We start from the raw sequence: 19,705 nt of genomic DNA, 5'->3' as shown, positions 1-19,705 counted from the left end.
AGTCTGTTGTTCCATGTCTGGTTCTAACTGTTGCTTCCTGACCTGCATACAAATTTCTCAAGAGGCAGGTCAGGTGGTCTGGTATTCCCACCTCTTTCAGAATTTCCCAGTTTATTGTGATCCACTATGTGCAGGTAAATATACATATTAGATGTGTGTGTGTGTGTGTGTGTGTGTGTGTGTGTGTGTATCTTTCTCAAACAGAGGCCTGCCTTGAGTCTCTGCCTTAGGAGTTAGTAACCGTCCCTCAACTGATTATAAGACCTGAGACAGTTCATAAAGTCCCTTGACTAAAGAGGGGGTCAGAATTCTGAAGAAAATCTTGTGGTAACATTACAGGATGCTATGAATCTTCCTAGTTATCTACAGGTGCTCACTAGTGTAAATGTGCCCCAGAGAAGGGGAAATTCTAAAGCCTTTATAGGACGGGATAACAGCCTGACTGAGTATCAGTCAGAGGGGATGCTTGTAGGGGCTGGGGGCTGGGGTCCCACTGCAAATGGTGTTCGGGCCCAAGTCCATGTCACAGTAAATGGCACGGGTCTGTGAACCCATTCTGCAGTTACTTCCCCAGCTCCCCAGGATGTGGTTGGAACAGACATTCTTGGGGCCTGACACTGGGCCCCCGAACCTCACAGTTGAGACTGTTATGGCGGGGAAGGTCAAGAGGAAACCCTGAAGCTTCTCCTTTTAAGCAATGCAGAAGTATATAAACAGTAAATAAACCCGAATCCATAAGAACAGTATTTTACCAAATAGGGAATATCAATAAGAGAAATTATAAAAAGGAACCGAAGGAAAATGCTGGAAGGGACAAACACAATAACTGAAATGAAAAATTCACGACAGGGGTTCGACAGAAGATTTCAACAGACAGAATAAATAATAAGTGGACTTCAAATGGGTCAAGTGAGATTATCCAGCCTGAGAAACAGAAATAAAAAGGAATGAAGAAAAATGAACATAGCCTAAGAGGCCCGCAGGACACCACTGAGCTTACCAACATACACACAGTGAGAATCCCAGGAAAGGAGGATGAAAAGAAAAGGGCAGAAATTAAATTAATGGTTGCCAGAGGCTGGGGTGAATAGGAAATGGGTTTCTTTTGCGGTGGTAAAACTGTTTTGGAATTAGATCATGGTGTTGTTTGCACAACATTATGAATATACTAAAGAAAAAAATTACACCTTACAATGGCTAAAATAGTGAATTTTTTGTTATATAAACTTTACTTCAATAAAAAGAAATCACCTATATCGGTTCCTCCTGCTTTACACCCCCTCATCCTAAGCCACACTGGATCCAGTTCACTCAGCACCCAGTGTCTCTGCTATATACTACTCCCATGCTTTTTACCTTGGTCTCTCTCTGTCCCCTCTGTCTCAAAAAAAATCTTATCCAAGTTTCAGAATCTGCTCAAAGTTTGTCATGATTCTCATTTCCCATAGAAATTGTCATAATTCTTCAAAATTTTATAGTGTGGAAGTGGGTAGCTATTGGGAAGCCTTAGGTTATCCAGTCTAACCTCAACTGGAAAGTCTTGTGAAGCATCATTTTTAAAACTTTGGTTAAAAAAAGAAACCCGTAACGTTTACCACCTTTGCCATGTTTAAGAGTATATTGCAGTAGTGTTATAAGGACACTGCAAGACAGCTAAGCTTCACTAGACCCTGGTTTTCGAAGCCTTCCTGAACCCCCTAACTGCAGTCAATCACCCCTCCTCCTGTGACCCCATAGCATTTGGGGCACACTCCCATTCTAGGGTTTGACTAGTTTTCTTTCTGTTTAGCTCTTGTTTCTGTTCCCTTCCCTAATTTGTGAGATCCCTGAGGGCAGGGCTTATTGTGACTTCATCTCCGAATTTTTTTTTCCCTCAGTTCAACATCTGTTTTTTAAAATTTATTTTTAATTGGAGGATAATGGCTTTACAATGTTGTGTTGGCTTCTGGTGTATAACAACACGAATCAGCCGTAAGTATACATATATCCCCTCCCTCTTGAGCCTTCCTCCCACCCCTCTAGGTCATCACAGACCCCAGGCTGAGCGCCCTGTGCTATACAGCAGGCTCCCACTAGCCAGCTATTTTACACGTGGAGGTGTATGTACGTCAGTGCTCCTCTCCTCATTCATCTCACCCCCTCCTTCCCCTGCTGGGCCGCAAGTCCATCCTCTACGTCTGTGTCTCGATTCCTGCCCTGCAGATGGGTTCATCAGTACCATCCTTCTGTATTCCATATATATGCATTAATATACAATATTTGTTTTTCTCTTTCTGACTTGCTATTGCTAAGTCGTTTCAGTTGTGTCCCACTCTGTGTGACCCCATAGACGGCAGCCCACCAGGCTCCCCCGTCCCTGGGATTCTCCAGGCAAGAACACTGGAGTGGGTTGCCATTTCCTTCTCCAGTGCACAAGAGTGAAAAGTGAAAGGGAAGTCGCTCGGTCATGTCTGACTCTTAGCGACCCCATGGACTGCAGCCTACCAGGCTCCTCTGTCCATGGGATTTTCTAGGCAAGAGGACTGGAGTGGGGTGCCATTGCCTTCTCCACTTTCTGACTTACTTCCCTCTATAACAGGTTCTAGGTTCATCCACCTCATTTCAATGAACTCAAATTCACTCCTTTTTATGGCTGAGGCGTATGCTCCACTGTATATATGTACCACACCTTCTTTAGCCGTTCATCTGTTACTGAACATCTAGGCTTCCCTCTCTGATTTCTAAGTGAAACTAACTGAATGCATGCCGAGGGAAAAATGAAGAGATGAAGACAGAATCATGTACCCAGAATGGTGAGTACTGGAGACATGAAGAGAAAGAAGCAAAGGATGACTGCCTTCATCACCCCGGCATCCTCTTCTTCCTCTACATTCTGGTCTAACTTCTCACTCCAGCCTTGGCCAACCACAGGGACCAAGGGGATCAACTCCATGGGTTCCAGGTCCTGTCAGCTGCTGGCCTCATGGAAACTCTTACCTCCAGGACAGTTTCTTCCATGGCTAACACCCTACAGTAGCTGAACTGCCATTGTCCAAAGCTATCTGCTCTGTGTATGAAGATCCAGTCTCCTCCAAGCTTTCAACTCTCCTGGACTCTAGGAAACATCCTTGTGTATGTTGCTTTCCACCTTATATCTGCTCACCAATCTTATACAACCAACATGCAAGAAAATAACTACTTGGCAAATCATTTCTGGGTTATCCAGATACCATTCCTCCAGGGAGGGGATTAAAAACCCTCTGGCTCCTCTCCTGCCTCTTCCATCCCCTTGATGTCTATAGAACTTGCTGTCTTTGGCAGTGGAGACTGAGTACAGTGAAGGAGTAAAGCCCCATGAGTTTGTCTGCTTTCTTCAGCTTTTGCTAAAGGCTCAGAGACGAGGCTGAACCAAGAAACTGAAATGAAACTTTTTGATTATCTGTGTTTTTCCAATTAATCCTGCTCCCCACTAAGGGATCATGAGTTGGCTGCATCACTGTGTCCCTAAGTGATGAATCCCCATTTGCCAGCTGGCCATGCATGAACCGGATGGCCTGGCATTTCATTTCTTCCTATCCAGTAAAATGAGAAAACTCAAACCAGACACTGAAATGTCTTTTTCTTTTATTAAAAACATTTCTCAATTGTGTAGCTGGGCACTCTGAGAGTGAACTTCAATATTTCTGAACCTCTGAATGTTGGAAACAGGGAAAAAACTACCATTCAAAGAAGTGCCAGACAATTACATAATCTGTCTCTGATCTATGGTTCTCAACCCTGGCACCCCATTAGGAACAACTGGAGAGCTGTAAATAAAAAGATACCTGCCAATCTGCCCCCTTCTTACCTGAATGGGGCAGCAACATCGGCTTTAAAAACAAAACAAATCAAATCAAGCCAAGCAAAACAAAACACCTTCCATATGATAATATGCGGCAAGAATCAAGAAGTTCACTGGCTGCTCTGAGGGTAAAATAAGTTATTAGCCTTCAGAGTAAGTACTTTAAGAGTACTTGGGCTTCCCTGGTGGCTCAGTGGGAAGGAATTCGCCTGCCAGTGAAGGAGACATGGGTTCAATCCTTGGGTCATGAAGGTCCCCTGGAGAAGGAAATAATAACCCACTCCAGAATTCTTGCCTGAGAAATCCTATGGACAGTGGAGCCTGGCAGGTTACAGTCCATGGGTCACAAAAGAGTCAGGTACAACTTAGCGACTAAACTCTAGGAGTAACTATCTTAGGGAGCCCCCTGGGTAAGAAGATATTGAGGTACTTGGAGCACCTCTGAATATCGGTAAATTAATCCAAATACAAATATTAATAGTTTAGACTGATATGTCAGCTACCTACTGCTGGATAACAAAGTACCACATACCTAGTAATAATTGTGTAGTTACTAATGACTTAGTAAACTATGAGCTAATACGTGTGCATTGTTTTATTGCCTCAAAGTAAGACATGTTTATTGTCTTGCAGTTTCCATGGGACAGGAGTCTGAGCATGGCTTAGCTGGCTTCTCTGCTTCAGGGACTGTCAAGAGGCTGCAATTGAGGAACTGGCCAGGGCCGGGGTCTTATCTGAAGGCTTGACCTTATTTCCAAGCTCATGTGGGTACGGTAAGATCAGTCTCTTGCAGGCTGATGAACTGAGGCCCTTAGTTCCTGGCTGGCTGTTGACTGCCCTCGTTCTGTACCAAGTGGCCTGCTCCAGCTGTTTACTTCATCAAAGCATACAAGCCAAGAGGGCAATAGAGGAAGCCCCCAAGTAAGATGTAAGCTAGTCTTATCTAACCTAATCAAGAAAGTGCAATCCTATCCCTTTACAATATTTCACTGCTGAGAAGTCACAGGCCCTGCACACAACCAAAGGGAGAGCAACGCACAGGACATAAAGACCAGGAGCTGCGGATCAGCCAGAGTGATGCCTCCGGCTTTGTTTGGCTTGCTCAAGATTGCATTGGCTACATGGGGACTTTTGTGGTTCCTTAACAAGCTTTAGGATTTTTTAAATTTTTATGAAAGTATCATTGGAATTTTGATAGGAACTGCATTGAACCTGTATGTGGCTTTGGATAGTATGGACATATTAACAATATTAATTCTTCCAACCCATACACATGGGGTATCTTTCCATTTATTTGGGCCTTCTTTAATTTTTTCATCAATGTCTCATTGTACTAATCTTTCACCTCCTCGGTTAAATATATTCCTAAGAAGTCTGTTGTACTTGATGCTATTGTAAAGTGCTAGTTTTTTGTTTCTTTTTTGGATAATTTGTTGTTAGTATATGGAAATACAACTGGATTTCATGTGTTGATTTATATCCTGCAACTTTACTGAATTCATTTATTAGTTCTAACAGGTTTTTAGTGAAGCCTTTGTGTTTTCTATATTTAAGATCAAGTCATCTGGAAACAGATAATTTTACTTCATCTTTTTCTATTTGGATACCTTTTCTTTTTTCTACTTAACTGCCATGACTATGATTTCCAATGTAATGTTAGTTAGAGGTGGTGAGAATGGGCATACTTTTCTCTGATCTTAGAAGAAAATATGTCAGCTTCCACTGTTGAGTATAATATTAGCTGTGGGCTTGTCACATATGGTCTTTATTATGTCCTACTGACATGTTTTTAATCACTGTCTCCACCATTTTCACAGCTGAGTATTTTTATGAAGGACAACTGGTAACCTTGAAAGTAGCTGAAAGTCACAGAAGCACTGATAAATCTTTTACTGTCTCCTTGATGTAGTTCAACATCCAACAAAAAAAGTCTATATAAGAGTCAATTAAAAGCACACACAAATCCAGGGTGAAAGGGAACTAAAGATTCTGGAGGCCAACTCCATAATCAAGACCTTTCTTCAGCCCTCCCTTACTTGGGGCTATAATAGCAGAATACCATAGTTTTGTCAAGAGAACATGCTGGTCATAGCAAACACCCTTTTCCAACAACAGAACAGACAACACTACACATGGACATCACCAGATGGTCAATAGTGAAATCAGATTGATTATGTTCTTTGCAGTCAAAGATGGAGAAGCTCTATACAGTCAGCAAAAATAAGACCTGGAGCTGACTGGGGCTCAGATCATGAGCTCCTTATTGCAAAACAGGCTCAAATTGAAGAAAGTAAGAAAAAACCCACTAGGTCATCTAGGTCATTCAGGTATGACCTAAATCAAATCTCTTATGGTTATACAGTGGAGGTGACGAATAGACTCAAATGATTAGATCTGTAGACAGAGTGCCTGAAGAACTATGGATGGAGGTTCATAACATTGTACAGGAGGCAAAACCATTCCAGAGAAAAAGAAATGCAAGAAGGCAAAGGGGTTGTCTGAGGAGGCTTTACAAATAGCTGAGGAAAGAAGAGAAGTGAAAGAAAAGGAAGGAAGGAAAGATATACCAAACTGAATGCAGAGCTCCAGAGAACAGCAAGGACAGATAACAAAGCCTTCTTAAAAGAACAAGGCAAAGAAAAACAACAGAATGGAAAGACTAGAGATCTCTTTAAGAAAACTGGAGCTATCAGGGAACATTTCAATCATGGATGGGCATGATAAAGGACAGAAGTAGTAAGGACCTAACAGAAACAGAAGAGATTAAGGTAGTAAGAATACACAGAAGTACTATACAAAAAAGGTCTTACCATGATCATGTGGTCACTCACCTAGAGTCACACAATCTGGAGTGTGAAGTCAAGTGGGCCTTAGCAAGCATTATTACAATTAAAGCTAGTGAAGGTGATGGAATTCCAGTTGAGCTACTTCAAATCCTTAAAAATGATGCTATTAAAGTGCTGCACTCAATATGCCAGCAAATTTGGAGAACTTAGCAGTGGCCACAGGACTAGAAAAGGTCAGTTTTCATTTCAATCCCAAAGAAGGGTAATGCCAAAGAATGTTCAAACTACTGTATAATTGCACTCATTTCATATGCTATCAAGGTTATACTCAAATTCCTTCAAGCTGGCTTCAGCAGTATGTGAACCAAGAAGTTCCGGATTGTACAACCTAGGTTTCAAAGAGGCAGAGGAACCAGAGATCCAGTTGTCAACATTCGTTGTATCATGCAGAAAGCAAAGGAGTTACAGGAAAAACATCTACTTCTGCTTCACCAACGACACTAAAGGCCTTTGACTGTGTGAATCATAACAAACTGGAAAATTCTTAAAGAGACGAAGAGATGGGAATACCAGACCACCTTTCCTATCTCCTGAGAAAACTGTATTGAGTTCAAGAAGCAACAGTTAGAACCAGGCATGAAACAATGGACTGGTTCCAAATTGGGAAAGGAGTACATCAAGGCTGTATACTGTCAGCCTACATATTTCACTTATATGCAGAGTATATCATGAGAAATGCTGAGCTGGATGAAGCACAAGCTGGAATCAAGATTGCTGGGAGAAATATCAATAACCTCAGATACGCAGATGATACCATTCTAAAGGCAGAAAGTGAAGAGGAACTAAACAGCCTCTTTAGAGTGAAACAGGACAGTGAAAAAGCTGGTTTGAAATGCAACATTAAAAAAACTAAGATCATGGCATCTGCTCCCATCACTTCATGGCAAATAGGAGGGGGAAAAGTGGAAACAGGGACAGATTTTATTTTCTTGGGCTCCAAAATCACCGCAGGCAATGACTGCAGCCATGAAATTAAAAGATGCTTGCTCCTTGGAAGGAAAGCAAACCTAGACAGTGTATTAAAAAGCAGAGACATCACTTTGACGACAAAGGTCCACAGAGTCAAGCCTATAGTTTTTCTATTAGTCATGTATGGTTGTGAGAGTTGGACCATAATGAAGGCTGAGCACCGAAGAACTGATGCTTTTGAATTGTGGTGTTAGAGAAGACTCTTGAGAGTCTCTTGAACTTCAAGGGGATCAGACCAGTCAATCCTACAGGAAATCAACCCTGAATATTCATTGGAAAGACTGATGCTAAAGCTCCAATACTTTGGCCACCTGATGGGAAGGGTCAATTCATTGGAAAAGACCCTGATGCTGGGAAAGATGGAAGGCAACAGGACAAGGGGGCAGCAGAGGATGAGATGGTTGGATGGCATCACCAACTCAATGGACATGGATTTAGCAAACTCTGGGACAGAGATGAGGACAGAGGAGCTGGGCATACTGCAGTCCATGGGGTCACAGAGTCAGACATGACTTACCAACTGAACAACAAGGAGGCTTCAACAACAAACTTCCTTTTCACAGTTCTAGAAGCTCAGAAGTTCAAGATCAAAGCTCTGACAGATCTTGTGTCTGGTGGGGGCCCTTTTCCTGGATTACAGATGATTGTCTTTTCACATCCTCAAATGACAGCAAGCAGAGAGGAAGAAAGATCTCTGTGTAGTTTCTTGTAAGGTTACTAATTCCCTCATGAGGTCTCCAACCCCATGACCTAATCACCTCCCCAAGACATCATCTTCAAATATCTTCACACTGGGGATCAGAGTATCGACGAATGAATTTGGGTGTGTGTGTGTGGCGGGGGGACACACATTCAGTCTATAGCCTTCTCCACTGCTCTTCAGGATCCACAGGCAAACTTCCAGTGATGGAGAGAATGCTTCCCCAACAGAAGGCCATCATTGTGAGAGGCAAACCCACGGTGCTGAGATTTATTATTGTTCTTTTGTAAGTAATGTGAAGATGATTCAGCTTCTCTGTACTAATGTCCCCATTAGTAAATTTAAAAATCAACCTACCTAGTCTTTTTATATCTATATTTGCTTTCCAATATAGCCCTGGAAAACACATCAAGAAGATGGGTTCTGTACACTTGCTCAAGTCCATGGATCTCCTCCAAGGAGCAGTTCTGCCTACACCCACCCTGTTGTCTGCAAGCGGCACTGGAAGCTGGCTTTCTTCCTTAAGTGTGACTCTGCGATGGATCCCCAAGGCAGTTTTTTACTTGGAGTTAATAACTCAGACCCAAGTCTTTATTTTGGAAGATGGAGATCATTGTAAATCTCTGAGTTACCCAATCCAAGGCCAAGTGAAAGCTTTCTAAACGTTGAATGCAGGGAGGGGCCAGCCCGGCGCTTTCACGGCTCCCCTCCAGGTAACCCCTGTCAGTGTCCTGGAGGCATAAGCCTTCACACCCACCCAGTCTGCCTGCTTGCCAAGATCTGTACACCACGGGAACTGATGACAAGAAAACAACACAGCAGTTTGAGAGACAGAATTTTTTTAAATCCTCATAAATTTTTCTTGTGCTGATCATGAGCCTCGGTGATGATGAGAAGAATATTTGTTCTGCCACCGTGACACAACACTCACCCACCTGCCATAATGCTCACCCATCCATCACCCACCCCAGCAGTCAGGATGAAGCTGGGCCCGCAGCGTCCGCACCCCCATCTGCCTGCAGTGACGGATGGCTCACCAGTGACTGCAGCAGAGTCGCTGGTGGGGGTGGGAGGCCTCAGGGTGGGGGAGCTACAACTGGCTTTTAGCTAAAAAAGAAAGGGATTCTCCCACAGCTCTAACCCCCATCACATAGAACCTATTTCTACTTTGAAAATCATGTCGGTCATGGTTATACATGCTTTTGATGAATACTTTTGGCCATTTTTAATTTTTACTTTTGCACTGAGACTTTCAAGGATGGAATTCTTTCCTCTTTTTTTTTTTTTTGTGGGTAGTAGTGGGGAGAAGAGGGAAAATTATAACCCACAAAGCAAAACAAAGAAAATATAACCACACAGCATTTCACAGATAACTATTCTTACACCTCCAAGGAAAAGGTTCTACTCTCATTTTTACCAGTTTGGTGTCAGACACCAGTGCCAACAAGAAAAAAGCTTGTACACATCAACGGCTTCCCATTTTCTGGCTCTCAGACAATCAAATGTCAGCAAGCTTTGGGCCAGGAGGGTCACCAGCTCCTCTTTCCTGGAAACTCAGGCTGCAAAGTCCTAAGCCCTCCCTTTCCTGATTTTCCTTTCAAAATACTGTGGCTGATATATGCAGATGTTTCTAGCACTTTATCACACTATTTACTGAGAAAGAGATAATTTCTCATCAGACTAAAAAGAGGCATAAACAATATTTCAAAAGAGTAGTAAATTCTAACATTTCCCTGCATGGGTCATGATTTCTCTCACCCTATGAACTCTGACCTCTAGAAAAATGGAAATTTGGACAGGTTTTCCTTTTGCCTTCATGCCTCTCTAATGGCTAATTCATATGCATGAATTAATACTTTGTTGTTCAGTTGCTAAGTCATGTCTGACTCTTTGCAACCCCATGAAGTGCAGCACTCCAGTCTTCCCTGTCCTTCACTATCCCCCGGAGTTTGTTCAAACTCATGTCCATTGAGTGGGTGATGCCATTAATCATCTCATCTCCCCCTGCAGTCCAAGGGACTCTCAAGAGTCTTCTCCAGCACCACAGTTCGAAAGCATCAATTCTCTGAAGAATACCCTTTAGGAACCCTCCTAGGCTATTGGTGGGAATGTAAATTGGTACAGCCACTATAGAAAACAGTATGGAGTTTCCTTAAAAAGCTAAAAATAGAGTTGCCATATGAAGTAGCATCCTACTCCAGGGCATCCATCTGGAGAAAATGATAATTTGAAAATATATATGCACCCTTGTGTTCATAGCAGCACTGTTCACAATAGTCAAGAAATGGAAACAATCTAAATGTCCATCAAGAGACGAATGGATAAAGATGTGGTACATATATACAATGGAATACTACTCAGCCATAAGAAGAATGAAATAACGCCATGTGCAGTGACGCCGATGAACCTAGAGATTATCATAGTAAAGATAAGTCAGACAGAGAAAGACAAATACCTATGATATCACTTATATGTGGAATATAAAATATGATACAAACCAACTTATTTACAAAAGAGAAATAGACTCATATACATAGAGAACAAACATGATTACCAAAGGGGAAAGGGGGTGTTCAGTTCAGTCGCTCAGTTGTGTCCGACTCTTTGCAACCCCATGGACTCCAGCACACCAGGCCTCCCTGTCCATCACCAACTCCCGGAGTCCACCCAAACCCATGTCCATTGATTTGGTGATGCCATCCAACCATCTCATCCTCTGTCATCCCCTTCTCCTCCTGCCCTCAATCTTTCCCAACATCAGGGTCTTTTCAAATGAGTCAGCTCTTCACATCAGGTGGCCAAAGTATTGGAGTTTCTTTCAGCTTCAACATCAGTCCTACCAATGAACACCCAGGACTGATCTCCTTTAGGATGGACTGGTTGGATCTCCTTGCAGTCCAAGGGACTCTCAAGAATCTTCTCCAACACCACAGTTCAAAGGCATCAATTCTTCAGCACTCAGGTTTCTTTATAGTCCAACTCTCACATCCATACATGACTACTGGAAAAAACCAGAGCCTTGACTAGACGGACCTTTGTTGACAAAGTAATGTCTCTGCCTTTTAATATGCTGTCTAGGTTGGTCATAACTTTCCTTCCAAGGAGTAAGCGCTGAGAGGAGCTACCCCATGTCCAAGGTAAGGAGTGGCAGCTGCGCTTTGCTGGAGCAGCCGTGAAGAGATACCCCATGTCCCGGGTAAGAGAAGCCCAAGTAAGACAGTAGGCACTGAGAGAGGGCATCAGAGGGCAGACAGACAGAAACCACAATCGCAGATGACAGGCCAATCTGATCCCACAGACCACAGCCTTGTCTAACTCAATGAAAGGGGTGCTAAGCTGCTAAGTCACTTCAGTCGTGTCTGACTCTGTGCCACCCCACAGATGGCAGCCCACCAGGCTCCCCCATCCCTGGGATTCTCCAGGCAAGAACACTGGAGTGGGTTGCCATTTCCTTCTCCAATGCATGAAAGTGAAAAGTGAAAGTGAAGTCACTCAGTCATGTCCGACCCTCAGCGACCCCATGGACTGCAGCCTTCCAAGCTCTTCTGTGCATGGGATTTTCCAGGCAAGAGTACTGGAGTGGGGTGCCATTGCCTTCTCCAGAAAGGGGATGAGGGAGGGATAAATAAGAATTTGGAATTAGTAGATTCAAACTACTATATGTGAAATAGATAAACACCCAAGTCCTACTGTATAGCACAGGGAACTCTACTCAATACCTTAAAATAAATCACAATGGGAAAGAATATGAAAACAAATCTATATATATATACAACTGAATCAGTTTGCTGTACACCAGAAACTAACACAACATATAAATCAACTGTACTTCAATTAAAAAAGAAGAATACCCCATCTCAACCATTTCAACTTCCCTTTATAACTCTTACTGCAACTTCACTGCATATTTTCTTTACTGGGCCCACTGTCCCTTCTTCCCAGCTCTCAAGAGATTTGGAGGACAGATGTTGCCAGGAAGCAGAGCTCTGTGATATTTTCAGCCTTGTTTTTAGGAGAGCTAGCACTGAGCTTCCCATTCCCATTCCTCTCCCAGACGCTGGGTACATGCTGCATTCCCAGAACTCTCCACTTTGTTGGGATGGAACATAAAAATAGCCTTCCCCTGCAGGAGACAGTTTTTGATTAGAAATCTTTAAATATCTTCTCAGTTTCACTTTCCATGGAAGGTACTAGATTTTAAACCTGGCAGCTGGCAAACAGCCACATGGGTTTTCAGCTTGCTGGCCCTGACATCTCAAGAGAATAACTCAAAACACTTACATAGATCTTCCATTTCAGGAGCTTAGCAGGGAGTTACAGTGGATCCACCCATCTCTGGGCCATGATCCTGTTGATAAGGGTGTGTATGCCATCCTGCTCAGTGATGGATGCCAATGGCGCCCCACGCCTGTACGTCTTGGAATTCCGCTGTGCTGTTTGCCTCTACGCTACCTGGTGATTATTCCCTGTGTCAACCTTATACTGCAGTTCCTTAGACCTGACTCGTCTTGCATGCTGTAAGTTTATACCCATTGGATAGCCACTTCCCATGTCCCTTTTGGGCTTTCCTGGTGGCTCAGTGGTAAAGAATCCATCTGCCAATGCAGGAGATGCGGGTTCAGTCCCTGAGTTGGGAAGATCCCCTGTAGAAGGAAATGCCAACCCACATCAGTATACTTATCTGGGAAATCCCATGGACAGATGAGCCTGGCAGGCCACAGTCTATGAGGTCATAAAAAGTCAGACATGACTTACAAATGTCCCTGCTCCTGGCAAATACCATTCTACTCTCAGCTTCTATGAGTATGACTATTTTGTTAAGAGGGTAGAGCTCATGTTAAATGTTTTTATTATGAACAAAACCAAACCCATTCCTCTTGGGCAGAGGGCTTGATGATCTGGAGTAATGGCTACTCCAGTCCATGCTCAGAGCATCAGTTAATCCACTCATGGTGTCTCTGGCAAGAGCAGCTCATTCACTTCAACAAGCATTTATTGAGTACTTATTATGTGCCAGGCATGGTGTGAGTTCTGGCAGACAGTGATGACCACACATGTAGGGTTCCTTCCATTATACAGTCTAATTCTTTCCACAATGGAGGGGAGAAATAAAAAACATAAACTAATAATTGTAAATGAATGATAGGAATGAAATTAACAGTGTGCTGGGTGAGGAAAGGCTGCAGTAGGGTCGGAAACCAAGAGAGGAGACCTATTTTAGATAGCAAGGCTAGAGAAGGTCTTTCTGAGAAGGTGAGTTTTAACATACAACCTGAAAAACAGGGGGTTAGAAGGAGTCTGAACATATATATGATCCTACAGGAAAGGGAGTTATTCACTGGAATGTGGTGACTGGCTATCAGTGTCTATTGAGAAGCATCTCTATATTCACCTCCCCTTCCCGGTCCCTAGACTTTGCTTTGTGTAGGCACCTAGAGACACTGAACTAGACCTTGGAGGGAGACAGGAGAGATGGTGCCCACTGAAATTTCAAGGAGATTCAGTAACAATACACTTTTCACTGCTATGGACATTGCCTTCTATCTTTAGCTTCAACTTGGCCATGAGCTCCAGACTCAGATCCACCTACACACATACCATTTCTATGTGGTTGTCTAATGTGTAGGCTCCATATTTTCAAGTCTGAAGCAGAACTCTTAATTTTCTGCCTGAGTTTCCCTTACTGTAAGAGACACCAACATCTGCCCAGTAGCACAAGCCAAAAACACACGAGTCATTCTTGATGCATTTCTTTTTCTCTTTTCCCTCATCCAATACATTGGCAAGAGCTTATCACCAGTACATGTCCAGAATCATCACTTCTCTCCTTCTCCAAGGCCATCATCATGGTCCAAGGCCACCACCCTGTACGGTCCAAGCCCTCAGCATCTGTACTGCTACAACAGCCTCCTATGAGGTTCCTTGCGTCTATATTAGTTTCTTCTACAGCTAATTTTCCACAGCATAGAGTGATTGTTGTAAGGTGAAGTCAGGTCTTCTTAATACCCTTTGTAAACCTTCCAATGGCTTCTCATGGCCTTCATAATCCCTGAAAAGCCACTGATCCCTGCCCTCCTCAGACCATTCTCCTTGCTGCTGGCTCTCAGCTTGCTCACTCCTCTCCAGTCATTCTGGGCTTTTTATTCCTTACTACTCAAGGTCATTCCAGCCTCAGGGCCTTTGCATGTGTCATTCTTTCTGCCTGGAGCTCTCATCCTTCAGATCTCTGCATGGCCTCCTCCTCCACCTCCTCCACCTTAAAATTTGGTTCAGTCATCCCTTGGTTCAGCACCCTTTCCTTGGGTACACTCTCTAATATATTCCCTAGCTAACTGCGTTACTTTGTCTATACTAATACATAACATATTTCCATTTCCATCCACAGTTATTTTATTTTAATTTGTCAGTGGTCTCCCCCATCCTCACTGGAAAATTAGCTCTAGGAGGACAGGAACCTCGTCTATTTTGTATATGGCCTTGGACAGCAAAGAGACCAAATTAGTCAATCCTAAAGGAAACCAACTCTGAATATGCATTGGAAGGACTCATGCTGAAGCAGAAGCACCAATACTTTGGCCACCTGATGCAAAGAGCTGACTCACTGGAAAAGACCCCAATGCCAGGAAAGATCACGGCAGGACAAGGGGTGACACAGGATGAGACGGTTGGATGGCATCAATGACTCGATGGACATGAGTTTGAGCAAACTCTGGAAGGTAGTGAAGGATAGGGAAGCCTGGTGTGCTGCAGTCCATGGGTTCACAAAGAGTCAGACATGATTCAGCAACCGAAGAACAATACCACCCAGAAGGCCGGGTCCATCCTTCCCACCTGGAACAGTGCATGACATGTAGAAGGTGATCATCATACATTTGTTGGATGAATGTATAAATAAAACAGTGCAAAATATTTTTATGACAGTCTTAAAATATATATTAAGAGAATATTTTATCTCCATTTAACAGATGAGGAACTAGAGGCTTAGAGATCCAGAGAGATCAAGTAACTTGATCAGAATTACACGATGAATCTGTAATGAAGCTAGGATTCAGACCCAAGTGGTCTGACTTTAGTTATCTTTTTTTTTCTTTTAACAATAAGAATCTTTTATTTTTCTTAAAAGTTTTTCAATCATCTTTACTGAGTTATAAATCACATGTAATAAAATGTGCCCATTTTAGCTATATAGTCCAATGAGTTCTGACAAATATATATAACCATGGAACTCCATTATGATATAAAACAAAATATAGAATATTTCCATCACCCATCACCCCCCCCCCCCCCCGCACCAAAGTTTCTCTATGTCCCTTTGCAGGCAGTCTCCTTTGTCCTGGCACAGGGAAACTACCAATCTTCTTTCCATTGATATGTACACTTATTTTTTGGTGCCTGAATTCCTTTTCACTACCAAGGTCTCTGGCCTCTCTAAGCTTTAGGTTTCTCAGTTCTATCATGTTGTTGTTGTCCAGTTGCTCAGTCATGTCCAATTCTTTGTGACCCCATGGACTGCAGCACGCCAGGTTCCCTGTCCTTCACTATCTCCTGGAGTTTGCTCAAACTCACGTCCATTGAGTTGATGATTCCATCCAACCATTGTATCCTCTGTCACCCCTTTCTCTTCCTGTCTTCAATCTTTCCCAGCATCAGGGTCTTTTCCAATGAGTTGGCTCTTCACATCAGGTGGCCAAAGTATCAGAGGTTCAGCTTCAGCATCAGTCCTTTCAATGAATATTCAGGGTTGATTTCCTATAGGATTGACTGGTTTGATCTCCTTGCAGTCCAAGGGACTCTCAAGAGCCTTCCTTCAGCACCACAACTGCATTATGTAGATGACGATAATGCAGTATCTTCCTCAGAGGTGTACACCAGAATAGTTGATGTTTACAAAATGCTTATGATGGTGTTAGCTATTCTATCAGTCTGCTTGGAAGGACGTAGCAATATACCATAGACTGAGTGCCTCAAACAACTGAAACTTATTTTCTCACAGTTACGGACGCTGCTGCTGCTGCTGCTAAGTCGCTTCAGTCATGTCTGACTCTGTGCGACCCCATAGACGGCAGCCCACCAGGCTTCTCCATCCCTGGGATTCTCCAGGCAAGAGTACTGGAGTAGGGTGCCATTGTTAGGGACACTAGAAGGTGCCAAAAGATTCATTTTCTGGTGCGGGCTCTCTTGCTGACCTCCTCACTGTGTCCTCACATGCCCTTAGCTCTGTGCCTGCACAGGGTGAGAGAGAGCTCTCTGTTGTCTCCTATAAGACATTAATCCCATCAGATTAAGGTGCTCATCCTTGACCTCACTTGGTCCTAATTACCTCCCAAAGAACCCATCTACAAATACCATCGGAGCTTCAACATAGAATTTGTGAAATGGGGTGAGGGACACAATTTAGTCCATGGCTGCTATTATTATCAGAGTGATACAAATACTAAATTTCAGAACTGAGACTTTTGCCCAGGACCTCAGGGGCTTGCTCACTCCATTACTGTAGTCTTTCTACCTTTTTACAAAAACTATCAGAATGATATTAATAGTGACAACGGGAGATGTGTCATCTTTACTTGCAGAAATGTGACTTTCCTAGTAGCCCTGCACGGTGACAGTCTTGCCTTAATTCTAGCAGGGGGCAGACTAGATTAACAGAAAGGGCAAGGCTTTGGGGTCAGATAGTTCTGGAATAGAAACTTATGAGATGCAAATAATAATAGCTGCCCAGAGCACTACATCGAGTCCATGAGGTCATGTATGTAAAGAACCTCCCACATGCCTGACTTTTAGTAGGTCCTCAACCAATTATTTTAACCTTTTCAAAAATACATTAAAATGATCCTACACTATGAGCAAATGGCATTTGTTCCAGGGATGCAAGGATGTATCAGTATCTGCAACTCAGTCAATGTGACACACCATACTAACAAACTGAAGAAAATCATATGATCATCTCAATAGCCTCAGAAAAAGCTTTTGACAAAATTTAACATACATTACATTAAAACCTATTAACAAAGTGGGTGCAGAGGGAACATACCTCATCATAATAACAAACCTATGCCCAACAACTTTCTCAGTGGTGAAACACAGAAAGCATTTCCTCCAAGATCAGGAAGAAGGATGTCCACTTTTGAAGCTTTTATTCAGCATAATACTGGAAGTCCTCACCATAGCAATCAGACAAGAAATGAAAGGAATCCAAATTGGGAAGGAAGAAGCAAAACTGTCATAGTTTGCAGATAACATGATACCATATGTAGAAAATTCTAAAGATGCTACTAAAAAATTATTAGAACTAATAAATGAATTCAGTAAAGTTGCAGGATACAAAATTAACGTACAAAAATCTGTTTTTACATAAATAATAAACTATCAGAAAGAGAAATTAATAAAGCAATCCCAATTATAATTGCTTCAAAAAGAGTAAAGTGCCTAGGAATAAATTTAACCAAGGAGGCAAAAGACTTGTACAGTGAAATATGTAAGACATTGATAAAAGAAAATACAGACACAAATAAATGGGAAGATAGTCTGTGCCCCTGGATGGAAATAATTAATATTATTAAAACATATGACTGTTCAAAGCAAGCTACAAATTCAGTACAATCCATACAATAGTATTTTTCACAATGAACAATTCTAACATTTGTATGGAACCACAAAGACCGAAACAGGAACTGGAGCAGGAACAAACCTGAAGGCATTATGCTCCCTGATTTCAAACTATATTACAAAGTTATAGTAATCAAACAATATGGCATTGGCATAAAAGCAGACACACAGATCAATGGAAGAGACAGAGACCCCAGAAATAAACATGTGCATATTCGGTCAATTAATTTATGCCAAAGGAACCGTGTGTATATAGCAGGGAAAGGATTGTCTCTTCAAAATACAATGCCAGGAAAACAGGACAACCAACAGGCAAAAGAATAAAACTGGATCACTATCTTATACCATACACAAAAATAAACTCAAAGTATGTTAAAAATTTGAATGTAAGACCTGAAACGATAAAACTCCTAGAAGAAATGATAGGGAGTAAGCTCCTTGACATTGGTCTTGGCAATAATTTTCTCAATTTGGCACCAAAAGCAAAGGTAAGAAAAGCAAAAATAAAACAATAAGCTTCTTGAGAACAAAGGAAATCATCAACAAATGAAAAGCAACCTACCAAATGGAAGAAAATATTTGCAAATCACTAATCTGATAAGGGGTTAATTCCCTCTAAAAAGGCAGAGAATGCACACTGCTCAATAGGAAAAAAAACTCCAAAAATATCCAATCAAAAATATACCGAGGAACTGAATAGTCAATTTTTCGAAAGAAGTCATATAAATAGTCAACAAGCACTCAACATCAACATGAAAAAGTGCTCAACATCACTAATCACCAGGGAAATGTAAATCAAACCCACAAGATATTACCTCACACCTGTTAGAATGGCTATTATCAAACAGATAAGAAATAACAGTATTAGAGAGGACGTGGATAAAAGGGCACCTTTGTACACTGTTGGTGGGAATGTAAATTGGTGTAGCCACTACAGAAGTTCTTCCAGAAATTAAAAGTTGAACTACCATATGATGCAGCAGTCTCACTATCTTGAAAAGCTCTCTGCATCCCCATGTTCACTGCTGCATTATTTACAATAGCCAAGATACAAAAGCAATCTAAGTATCTATCAGCAGATGAATGGATAAAGTAGATGTAATGTGATGGCTGTTATCTAAAATTCAGCCATAAAAAAGAAGGAAATGCTGCCATTTGGAACAACATGGATGAACCTTGAGGACTTTATGCTAAGTTTAGTAAGTCAGACAGAGAAAGACAAATACTGTATCATCTTACTTAGATGTAGAATCTAAAAAGAAACTGAACTCAGAGATGTAGAGAACAGGTCAGTGATTGCCAGAGGCACGGGGGTGGGAGGTAGGCAAAATGGGTAGAGGGTTAAAAAGTACAAACTTCTAGTTAGGCGATAAATAAGTCCTGGGGGTGTGATACTGTCCGGCATTGTGACAACAACGCAGTATTATATGTTTGAAAATTGTTTAAAATCTTTAAAGTTCTTATTGCAAGAAAAATTATAACTGTGGTGATGAAAGTCAATTAAATTTACTGAGGTAATCATTTCACAATCTACACATGTATCAAATCATCATGTTATACACCTAAAGCTAACACACTCAGCCTTTGTACAGCACAGATCTGAGCAGTACAGGTCTTATAAGCAGAGTTTTTTCAGTAAATATACACTACAAGATCCATGGATACAGAACCCAAAAATGCAGAACAGTGGATGCAGATCCAAACCCACAAATGGGAAGGCCAAACTGTGAAGCTTTTTTAATCTGCAGAAGTTAATCTGCA

Source organism: Bos indicus x Bos taurus, chromosome 13, assembly GCF_003369695.1.
Source record: "Bos indicus x Bos taurus breed Angus x Brahman F1 hybrid chromosome 13, Bos_hybrid_MaternalHap_v2.0, whole genome shotgun sequence".
In the NCBI taxonomy this organism is placed as follows: Eukaryota; Metazoa; Chordata; class Mammalia; order Artiodactyla; family Bovidae; genus Bos; species Bos indicus x Bos taurus.
Note: the sequence above shows the minus strand (reverse complement) of the source record.